We start from the raw sequence: 11,256 nt of genomic DNA on the forward strand, positions 1-11,256 counted from the left end.
CAACTTAGCTTGGATCGTCAGAGCTGTTTGAAAGCATTTTTTTACAACCTCTTCGGCGAAGAGGTTGTAGAAAAAATGGTTTTAAAAGTAAAAAAAAAAAAAAAATTGGCCACGCCTATCCAGTCACATTACATCCCCCCCACAAGCCACGCCCACAGAACCGGTAGTAACAAATTTTAGATTTCACCACTGATACAAACTCAAGGTAAACCACTCCAAACTCGATTGCAGAAAATACGACTTCAGTAAGAGTGGTCAATGCCTGGAATGCACTACCTGACTCTGTGGTTTCTTCCCCAAACCCCCAAAACTTTAACCTTACACTGTCAACTGTTGACCTCACCCCATTCCTAAGAGTCTGTAAGGGGCCTGCATAAGCGCACCAGCGTGCCTACCGTCCCTGTCCTAATATTCCTTTTTTTACTTACTCTTTTCATGTATTTAAATTATGTTTATACTTTTACCTGTTATCTTATATATGCTTGACAAATCAACTTATGATAATGATTAAGAACAGAAAAGACCATAAGTGCATCACGTTCGGGACAGAGAAAGTCTTATCTAAGCAGTTGCTAAGAGCTGACAATAATTAATTTATTTTATTTATTTATTTATTTATCGGTTTGATTTATATGCCGCCCTTCTCTGGAGACTCAGGGCGGCTTACAATGCATTAAGCAACAGCCTTCATACTTTTGTATATACCTGCTTAGTAGGGCTTTCACACACACCCCCAGCGGTGTTCTTTTTTATACAAAGTCAGCTTATTGCCCCCACAAACCGGGTCCTCATTTTACCTACCTCGAAAGGATGGAAGGCTGGTGAGATTTGAACTTGCAGTAATTGCAGGCAGCTGGTGCTACTTAACAGCACTTTAGTCTGCTGTGCCACCAAGGCCATTGGTTGACCTCACCCCATTCCTAAGAGGTCTGTAAGGGGCATGCATAAGCGCACCAACGTGCCTTACCATCCCTGTCCTAATTTTCCTTTTTTACTTACTCTTTTCATGTATTCAAATTATGTTTATACTTTTACCTGTTATCTTATATATGCTTGACAAATCAACTTCTGATAATGATTAAGAACAGGAAAGACCGTACGTGCATCACGTTCGGGACAGATCATCATGGAGAAAGTCTTATCTAAGCGGTTGCTAAGAGCAGACAATAACTTGATGGGGCCTAATCCTCGTCACGCTGGACACCGCGGGATCCTGGAAACAACCGCTTCCCAAATCGAAAGTTCTTGAAAGACCCCCAAGAGAAGAATTCTGCTTTTTTTTTTTTTTTGGTGGAATTCTGGGGTGAAGGCAACCTTTCCAAAGCCCCCCTTTTTTCCTTTGGCTCCCCGATCCAATCCGTTCCCACCAGCAGCTGACCCAGGCCCCAACTGTGCTGTCAGGTTCTCTGACATGCTACCCAAGGGGCTTTGTACCCGGGACCTGCCAATGCCTGAAAAGACAGACAGGAAGACAAGGAAATTGGGACGGAAGCCAGCATTTTGAGACACCCTATCCGACTGTTTTTCCCGGGATGTGTCGGATCTGGGATGCTTGGCTTTTATCGACGCTGCCACGCACTCCACGCCCCCCCCGCCACTTCTCTGGATCCAAGAGACAGGGCTGGAGGCCAAGAGTGGCTTTGATTTACAGGCTTGAGCAAGGGCCAGGTTGGGTGTGAGGCAGGGGCTTGGCAGGGAGAATGCCGCAGCCCTGGCATCTGAAGAGGGCATTGGCCAACCCACCTTGGCTGCCTTTCACAGACATCGTGGCATCTGGGACGAGCAGGCAAGCCCAGCCGTGGAAAGCTCTTTCACCAACTGGAGAGTGCCAGTCTCCCACCGGTTCGGTGCCAGCCCTTGTTGCCTTGCCAAGCTGTCTCTGCAGCTCCCAGTTACTTAGGCCCAAGGAGGTGGCATCCTTCAGAACCATCAGGGGCTCAGATATGGCCTGTGCCTTCAAAGCCCAGCAACCCCACACCTCCCTGCCTACCCCACCGTCTTCCCTTCCACCCTACCATCGCCATGGTGCCCGGCTGCCACCGAAGATAAATTGGCTGTCGGCCAGGGAGAGCTAGGATTGTCAAAAGCTGGTTCTCCAAGACAACATATGGTCCCAAAGGAGAATCAGGAGTTTGGAAGGAAACACCAGTAGAACAGATGGAAGGGCCTGCCGGGGTTCACGGAGGTGATTTTTCGTGCCCAAAATGGCCAGGCCTGTGCACGAGGGAGGCTGTGCCAACCACAATTAAATCGACGCGCCCACTGTCGATAGTGAAGATCCTACACAGTGGAGATTCCACAATGAGCGGCTTTTAAAAATGGGTGTAATTTATGCAGGAGCGATACGTATATAAGGTGTAAGTGCCGTATTGAAGTCCCGAGAACCCCACCTACCTACCCCACCTCCATAAACGGGGAAGCCTTATCTTATTTAGGGGCAAAAATAGACAGCTGGGCCAGAAATGCTGGCAGGCTTCACCAGTCGACCCCCTCAAAAGGCTGGAAAAAGAAATAAAACGGGTTTAGTGCAGTCCATTTTTATGCTCCGCGAAAACAGAGAAGTTTGAGTGGCTCGTAAAACGCAGGCAAAACCATAAAATACGGCAAACTGTTTGCCTAGCTGCCTTTCCATGCTATGCTAATTTGCGGAGTTGTGGGAATCCGGACAGCATGATGAGTGGTTCAATCTGTTATGCAAACTCCGAAAAGTGGGTTATTTGAGAAGACAGTTATTAAATTAATCATGGATAACAAGCCCAGTCCATATATTCCCAATCTAGGCTGATAAGCAATAAGGGTAAGAGAAATATGAATAATCCTGTTGATGTATATCCATGCCTCTCTCGGGAATGTTTTGCAGGCATTCCTCGACTTACGACCACAACTGAGCCCAACATTTCCGTCACTAAGCAAGCAGTGAAGCGAGCTGTGGCCCATTTTACAACCTTTTGTTGCAGTTCTTAAACGAGTCACTGCGGTTGTGAAGTGAAACGGGCGGTCGTGAAGTGAAACGGGCGGTTGTTAAATGAATCTGGCTTCCATCCCCCCCGGTTGCTTTTGCTTGCTGGCAGGATCATGTGACCCCGGGACAGTACAACGGTCATAGATAACACCCATCGCATGATCATGTGGATGCTGCAACGGTCATAAGTGTGAAAACCATCATAAGTCGCTTTTTCCAGTGCCACTGTAACTTTAGGTCATGAAATGAATGGTTGTAAGTCAAGGACTATCTGTATTTGACCGCACTGAGGATGGGGAAGGATACAGGGTTCTCAGAAGAGTTTAAATGGCTGCACAAACCCATGCCATCGCTTTGCAAACATTGGATACAGGATGCATGAAAAAGAACTCTAGTTATCCTTCCTGCCTTTCCATTTGTTTTTTACTTCCTCACTGGAAGCAGCAAAAAGCCTACAGCACCCAGTATTCCCAGGCGGTCTCCTATCCAAGTACTAACCAGGCCTGACTCTGCTTAGCTTCCGAGATCAGACAGGATCAGGCGCATTCAGGGTAGTATGGCCGTAGACAAGAGAATGGGCTGTTTGCTGTTGATTTTAAACTGCCTCATCTTCTCAATACTGCTCACAGCAATCAGCAGGACTACATCGCGGACCCATCATCCCCTGCCACCCCTTCCCCCTGCCGCCCTCCATTCTTCTTGCTGCTGCTGTTTTTCTGCGCTGCCCTGTAAAGCCAGGAGGGCCTAAGCAAGCGGATGGAAAATTAATATGTGTATGTGTGTGTATGGTGCATATATGTATGTATGTATGTATGTATGTATGTATGTATGTATGTAGCAGTGATAGCTAACCTTTTTGCCGTCGGGTGCCCAAAGTGGGGAGAGTGCGGGGGTCGCACGCTTGTGTTGCCCACACCCAAAATTCAATGCGCCCTGCCCCCCACATGCGACCCCCTCACGTTCCCCCAGTTTTGGCATGTGATGCCCGGTAGGCCTGTTTTTCGCCCTCCCCAGGCTCCAAAGGCTTTTCTGGAGCCTGGGGAGGGCAAAAACGGCCTTCCCCACACCCCCAGAGGCCTTCCGGAGGTCAGAAACAGCTAGTTTCCCAACTTCCGGTGGGCTCGGAAGGCCCGAAAATCAGGTGGCTGCTGCGCGCTGGAGCTGAGCTAGGGCAATGCTCGCGTGCCCACAGATATGGCTCCGTAGGTTCGCCATCACGGGTATATAGGACGTGTATATGTGCATGTTATGTATGTATGTGTTTGGGAAGATGCACACTTTCTCTTGAGGCCAGGCTACAGAATTTCATTTTTAATGTGGGCCAGTGTGCTCACAGTCAAGAAAGAAAAAAAAGACAAGAAAAGTTATCTTTAAAAAAAAAAAGATTAAGCAGATTTATTTTCTTCCAACATCAATGAAATTCTATTGACATTTTAATAAAACTACCTGTATATTTCAGACTACCTGAACTCTTCTACACAATGACATTGTCTGCATAGGAACAAACAACTGACACATTATTTGACTTTAAAAATGGATCATCCTTAAATCATCCTTAAAGTGCCGTTTAAGATTTCCAACAAATCCGAAAAATGACATTTTTTCCACTAAAACATTAAACTTATGTAGGTTTTTTTTTTAAAAAAAACATCCAGCAGCCCAAAAATAAATCATACACTGAGGTTAAATTTGAATTAATGGAAACCATGTGCATATCTAAGTAGCTTGATATCCAATTTAACCCCAAGTTCAGTGGTGAAATCCAATTTTTTTTACTACCGGTCTGTGGGCGTGGCTTGGTGGGTGTGGTGTGGCTTAGTGGACATGGCTTGGTGGGCGTGGCAGGGAAAGGATACTGCAAAATCTCCATTCCCACCCCACTCCAGGGGAAGGATATTGCAAAATCCCCATTCCCACTCCACTCCTGGGGGAAGGATATTGCAAAATCCCCATTTCCACCACACTCCAGGGGAAGGATACTGCAAAATCCCCATTCCCACCCCACTAAAGGGGAAGGATATTGCAAAATCCCCATTCCCACCCCACTCCTGGGGGAAGGGTATTGCAAAATCCCCACTCCCACCCCACTCCTGGGGGAAGGATACTGCAAAATCTCCATTCCCTCCCCACTAAAGGGGAAGGATATTGCAAAATCCCCATTCCCACCCCACTCCTGGGGGAAGGATATTGCAAAATCCCCATTCCCACCCCACTCCTGGGGGAAGGGTATTGCAAAATTCCCATTTCCTCCCCACTCCTGGGGGAAGGATACTGCAAAATCTCCATTCCCACCCACTCTGGGGCCAGCCAGAGGTGGTATTTGCTGGTTCTCCGAACTACTCAAAATTTCCGCTACCGGTTCTCCAGAACCTGTCAGAACCTGCTGGATTTCACCCCTGCCCAAGTCTAATGGCATAATTGAATGCCCTCTTTTCTTTCTAAATTGAGTTGTATTGGGAGCTGTACTTCTAAACTTGGACTAAATCCATGGATTACCTGCGTTTTGCAGGGCAAAAATAATAATAATAATAAAATAAATCTCAGCACTGCCATGTTTTTTAACATAGCTGAAGTAACTTGGTATAGTACAGCTATACTTGGTATAGAAAAGTAAACTTAAAACATTTTAAAGCTGATCTCACCCACCCGATCTCGCAGTGGGAAAAAGTACCTGTTGCATTTCCTGCATGGGCTGGAATTTGCAGGAAAAATAGAAGCCAGACTGGGGAAACAAGGAGGCAAAAGTTTTTTTAAAAAAAATTAAATAAAATATTAAATAAATAAAAAGCCTACAGCACCCGGTATTCCCAGGCGGTCTCCCATCCAAGTACTAACCAGGCCTGACCCTGCTTAGCTTCCGAGATCAGACGGGATCGGGCGCTTTCAGGGTAGTATGGCCGTAGACAATGAATGAGGTCTTTGCTGCCTCTTTTAAGCTGGCTTCTCCATGCCCTGCACAACAATCAACAGGACTACAAAATGGGACCCATCATCCCCTGCCCCCAGGCTCTCCATGCATGCCTCTTGCTGCTGCTGTATTTCTGCGCTGCCCTGCAAAGCCAGGAGGGCCATTCTAAGCAAGCGGATGCAAAAAGATCTCACCCACCCAATCTCGCAGTGGGAAAAAAGTACCCGTTGCATTTCTTGCATGGGCTGCCATTTGCAGGAAAAGTGAAAAAACAGGCTGGAGGGGGAAGCAAGGAGGCAAAAGTTTTGTTTTTTAAATTTTAAATAAAATATTAAATATTTTTTTAAAAAAGCCAGGAGGCAAATTTTCTTTTTTAAAATTTTTAAATAAAATATTAAATTAAAAAAAATAAAAAGCCTACAGCACCCGGTATTCCCAGGCGGTCTCCCATCCAAGTACTAACCAGGCCTGACCCTGCTTAGCTTCCGAGATCAGACGGGATCGGGCGCTTTCAGGGTAGTATGGCCGTAGACGCTAGACTGCTTGTTTGCTGCTGCTTTTAAGCACCCTTTCTAAATCCATTTTCACATCTTCTAGATTAGAACTTTTTCTTAGCTTTGCTGGCTGAGGAATTCTGGGAGTTGAAGTCCACAAGTCTTAAAGCTGCCAAGGTTGGAGACCCTTGCCCTAAACTGAGACTGAGCCCATTGCAAAGGGCTATGGTACATACTTGGCAGTCCATGCATGTTCTGTGTGTGTTTGTGCGTCTGTGTGTGCATTGCAGGGGGTCGTCCCACGCCTGTTGTGTGTGCGTGGAATCTGGATAGATGAGCCAATTTAAATTGGCTGAAAAGATTTAGTTTAGCAACCATTCGAAGTTACAATTCACACTTAACGACCATTGCCGCATCTTCATGGTCAAAATTCAGATGCTTGAAAACTGACTCGTATTTATGACGGTTGTAGTGTCCCGGAGTCATGCGATCACTTTTTGTGACCTTCCGACAAACGAAGTCAATGGGGCAAAAAGTCATTAACAACTGTGTTGCTAACAACTTGCAGTGATTCGCTGAACAACTGTGGCGAGGAAGGTCGTAAAATGGAGCAAAACTCACTTAACAAATTTCTCACTTAACAACAGGACTTTTGGGCTCAGTTGTCGTCATAAGTCGAGGACTACTTGTACAGATTTTTTTAAAAAAACATTTTTTATTTATATCCTACGTTTATCAGTTTACAAATAATACATACAGTTTACAAATAATACATACAGTATCTATGTATGTAAATTGAAAGATTTACATGGTTATAGACCAGCAACATGGTTATAGACAAGAGCGGGAAGAGATAGATACTACTAAGAAGAAGAATACAGTCTTAGTAAATTATTTGACAGTGTTGAGGGAATTATTTGTTTACATAAAATAAAAGGTATGTTCATTAAGGTACAACACTTAATGATAGTCATAGGGTACAAATAAGCAATCAGGAAACAATATCAATATAAATCGTAAGGATACAAGCAACAAAATTACAGTCATACAGTCATAAGTGGGAGGAGATGGGTGATAGGAACAATGAGAAGATTAATAGTAGTGCAGACTTAGTAAATAGTTTGACAGTGTTGAGGGAATTATTTGTTTAGCAGAGTGATGGCGTTCAGGAAAAAACTGTTCTTGTGTCTAGTTGTTCTGATGTGCAATTCTCTATAGCGTCGTTTTGAGGGTAGGAGTTGGAACAGTTTATGTCCAGGATGTGAGGGGTGTGTAAATATTTTCACAGCCCTCTTTTTGACTCGTGCCATATACAGGTCCTCCGTGGAAGGCAGGTTGGTAGCCATTGTTTTTTCTGCAGTTCTAATTATCCTCTGAAGTCTCTGTCTCTCTTGTTGGGTTGCAGAGCCAAACCAGACAGTTACAGAGATGGAGATGATAGACTCAATCATTCCTCTGTAGAACACACTTCCTCCTCCTATTTCCCCCAAAACAACAACCCTGTGGAGTGGATTGGGCTGACAGAAAATGACCCTAAATCAGCTTTAATGGCTAAGACAGGACTCACGCTTTCCAGCCTGGTGCCTTTATTGACTTATTAATTAAATGTATATGCTGCCAATCTCAATGAGAACATGGCCGGCTGGGGAATTCTGGGAGTTGAAGTCCACATGTCTTCAGGTTGCCAAGGTTGAAAATATCCTGAGGGGAGAAGGGGACTCCTTTAAAGGCCCATTTCTGAAAACCAGAAGATGGCAGTCTTGGATTGGGGAACATGACTCCTACCTTCACCCCCAGCTCTTGATCTTCTGAGGCAGTCCAGGAGAAAAGGAATATATTTCTGTTGTCAGCAATGGTTGGGAAGAGGGGAGATCTAATTCATAGGGCATGTTCCCACTAATTTATACAAGTATCCCACAGAAACATAGGATGGATGCAGATAATCATTTCCCCATCACTCCCTGTCTAGGAGAAAGTGGCTGTAGGGTTTACAATGGGCCCAACAACATCCAGAGTAGAGATTGAACAGCCAATTGTCTGGAATGGTGTAGGGCAGGGGTCTCTAAACATGACCAGCAATTCCCCAGTTGCTGGTTGGGGTATTTGGGGAGTTGAAGTCCACAAGTCTTAAAGTTGCCACATGTGAAGAGCCCTGATATAGGGTCTCCTGCTAATGCAGGAGGTTGGACTAGAAGACCTCCAAGGTCCCTTCCAACTCCAATATTATTCTGTGTCAGTGGTGAAATTCAAATTTTTTTAGTATCGGTTCTGTGGGCGTGGTTTGATGGGCGTGGCAGGGGAAGGATACTGCAAAATCTCCATTCCCTCCCCACTCCCGGAGAAAGGATATTGCAAAATCTCCATTCCCTCCCCACTTCTGGGGGAAGGCTATTGCAAAATCTCCATTCCCTCCCCACTTCTGGGGGAAGGCTATTGCAAAATCTCCATTCCCTCCCCACTCCTGGGGGGAAGAAGATTGCAAAATCTCCATTCCCACCCCACTCCTGGGGGAAGGAGATTGCAAAATCTCCATTCCCACCCTACTCTGGGACCAGCCAGAGGTGGTATTTGCCGGTTCTCCGAACATCTCAAAATTTCCGCTACCGGTTCTCCAGAACCTGCTGGATTTCACCCCTGTTCTGTATTCAAATTATTGAGTTACCCATTTTCTGGGTTCCCTTAAACTGCTGAATCTTAAATAGCCAACAAACTGTGTTTTCTCTTGACCCCCCCCCATCCAAAGTCACGAAAAATGTGATCATGATTACCTCTCACCAATCTTTAGCATTGTTTGGGACTTTTACTGACCTGGTTAAGAGGGTGGACTTATTCCTGGAAACTGTTCCAGCTATTACTTTGATGTCTGGAAAACAAAGAAACGGCAGTTGAACGCATCCCAAAGTCAACTAGAGACCTGGGTGAGTTGAGATATGGCTTAGCCAAGGTGAAAAATTCACACCTGCCATCCCACTGAAATGCTTCGTCTATGAAGGTTGCAAGTTCTCCCATCTTTGGAGGGTTTTGAGAAGACTCGGTTGGAGAGAGGTCCCTCACGAACGTTTTACATACGTTTTTCTGTGCATGGTTGAAGGTTGATCAATCAATCCTTTCAAAGTTGGCAAATTTAAGATGGGAGGACTTCAACTCCCAGAATTCCACAGCCAGCATGCTTCAAGATCCATGGACTGCCATTTGCAGATTTCTGGCTAGGGAATTCTGGGAGTTGAAGTCCACCCATAGTCCAGTAAGTTTGACTGTGGAATTCTGGGAGATGAAGTCCACCCATCTTACTTGCCAAGTTTGAAAGAACCAGGTTTGGGTCTTCTAACACCCAGATTTGAAAAAAACACTGGATTAGATGCTCAATGCAGTTAGAATAGAAGAACAGAGTTGGAAGGGGCCTTGAAGGTCATCTAGTCCACCCCCACCCCCCCGCCCAAGCAGGAGACCCTACACCATTTCTGACAGATGGTAGTCCGGTCTCTTCTTGAAAGCCTCCAGTGATGAAGCTCCTGCAACTTCTGAAGGCCTCTTCTGTTCCATTGGTGGATTGTTCTCACTGTCAGAAAAGTTCTTCTTATTTCCAGGTTGAATCTCTCCTTGTTCAGTTTCCATCCATTATTCCTTGTCTGGCCTTCAGGTGCTTTGGAAAGTTACTTCCAACTGAACACTTTTAGCATTTTAAGATTCACTGTGATTTAGCAAAAAGCAGGCTTATGAATTCTGGGGGTTGAGATTCACCCCTCTTGAAATTGTTAAGATTGAGAAAAACTAACCTCGAGTATTTATTTATTTATACAAAGTCAGCTTATTGCCCCCACAATCCGGGTCCTCATTTTACCTACCTTGGAAGGATGGAAGGCTGAGTCAACCTTGAGCCTGGTGAGATTTGAACTTGCAGTAATTACAGGCAGCTGGCAGCTTAAGTGCTAATTTAAGAGCACTTTAGTCCACTGCACCACCAAGGGTCCTGGGTAAATCTGAGTAAATCTCCCATTGCAGAAAAACTCTAAATATACCCCTCATTAGCCCTATAAATGTCACCCCCAGCTGCTGTGGCTCTGTGAGCCTGTGTCATCGGCAGGAGAGGACTCCGAGAGTGAAGGAGAGGAGTTGGCAAGGCCTCCCTCTCCAGGACCCTCCTCTCTGGCATTGCCTTCGGTGTCCACCGAAGGGCAAGAGATAGGGCCGGGGCCAAGCACATCCACACAGCCACAGGTGGACAGTGATGAGGGAAATGAGTCTTGGTTGGATCCCCGGCAGCGTCGCAGAGATAAGCGCGCGCAACAGAAGAAAAGGCGTGACAGAGATTAAGCTGAGTCACTGGACCACACCCCACAGGGTATAAAAGGGGGTGAGGTGGCCATTCAGACTCTGTGACGGACAAAACTAACTACTATCGAGTCACATTGCATCTTCGGAAACAACATTATCGGCCTTGGATTTAATTTACGAACTGGACAATTCTTGACTGTGTGTATTTTGTTTTATGAGTAAAGTTCTTGGCAAGCAGTTACTGGGTTGCTGCCAAGCGTCTTATCGGAAGAATTGGTTGTCTGCCAGTTTATTTAACCCCCGGCTTTCTGTTTGTGTGCGTGTGTGAGACGGGGACAGAACACCAGCCTTCTGTTTCTTCTTGACAGAAGTCATAAATTCCCCATTGATTTGGAGCAGAGCGAATGTAAGGTCATGCCCCGACCCAGCCTACCTCACAGGGTTGTTGTGGGAATGAAAGGCAATTCTTACACATACTGTCTTGAAAGGCAGTCGATCCGTCCGACAAGTTAAAGAAATATATTGAAATCTTCTGCAGGTCCAAATCTTTTCTCAAACATTTTTTTGAGACTCTTGTCGGTCATTCTGCCAATGCAAACTGTTCTTATCAGGGTCCC

The 11,256-nt window shown here is 45.5% G+C and overlaps 2 non-coding genes and 1 pseudogene across 2 annotated transcripts; all 3 read right to left on the reverse strand.

The window, feature by feature from the left end:
- Window positions 1-3,411: 3,411 nt before the first annotated feature.
- LOC117679788 (5S ribosomal RNA) lies at window positions 3,412-3,530 on the reverse strand (annotated as a pseudogene).
- A 2,218-nt stretch (window positions 3,531-5,748) lies between these two features.
- On the reverse strand, window positions 5,749-5,867 carry LOC148113034 (5S ribosomal RNA). Its single transcript, XR_015728701.1, has one exon. It is a non-coding gene; the product is annotated as a 5S ribosomal RNA (ribosomal RNA).
- A 417-nt stretch (window positions 5,868-6,284) lies between these two features.
- LOC132709467 (5S ribosomal RNA) lies at window positions 6,285-6,403 on the reverse strand. The gene has a single exon (XR_009620508.2). It is a non-coding gene; the product is annotated as a 5S ribosomal RNA (ribosomal RNA).
- Between the last annotated feature and the right edge of the window lie 4,853 nt (window positions 6,404-11,256).

This window comes from Pantherophis guttatus, chromosome 6 (genome assembly GCF_059756535.1).
Source record: "Pantherophis guttatus breed Tessera chromosome 6, ASM5975653v1, whole genome shotgun sequence".
Lineage (NCBI taxonomy): Eukaryota > Metazoa > Chordata > Lepidosauria > Squamata > Colubridae > Pantherophis > Pantherophis guttatus.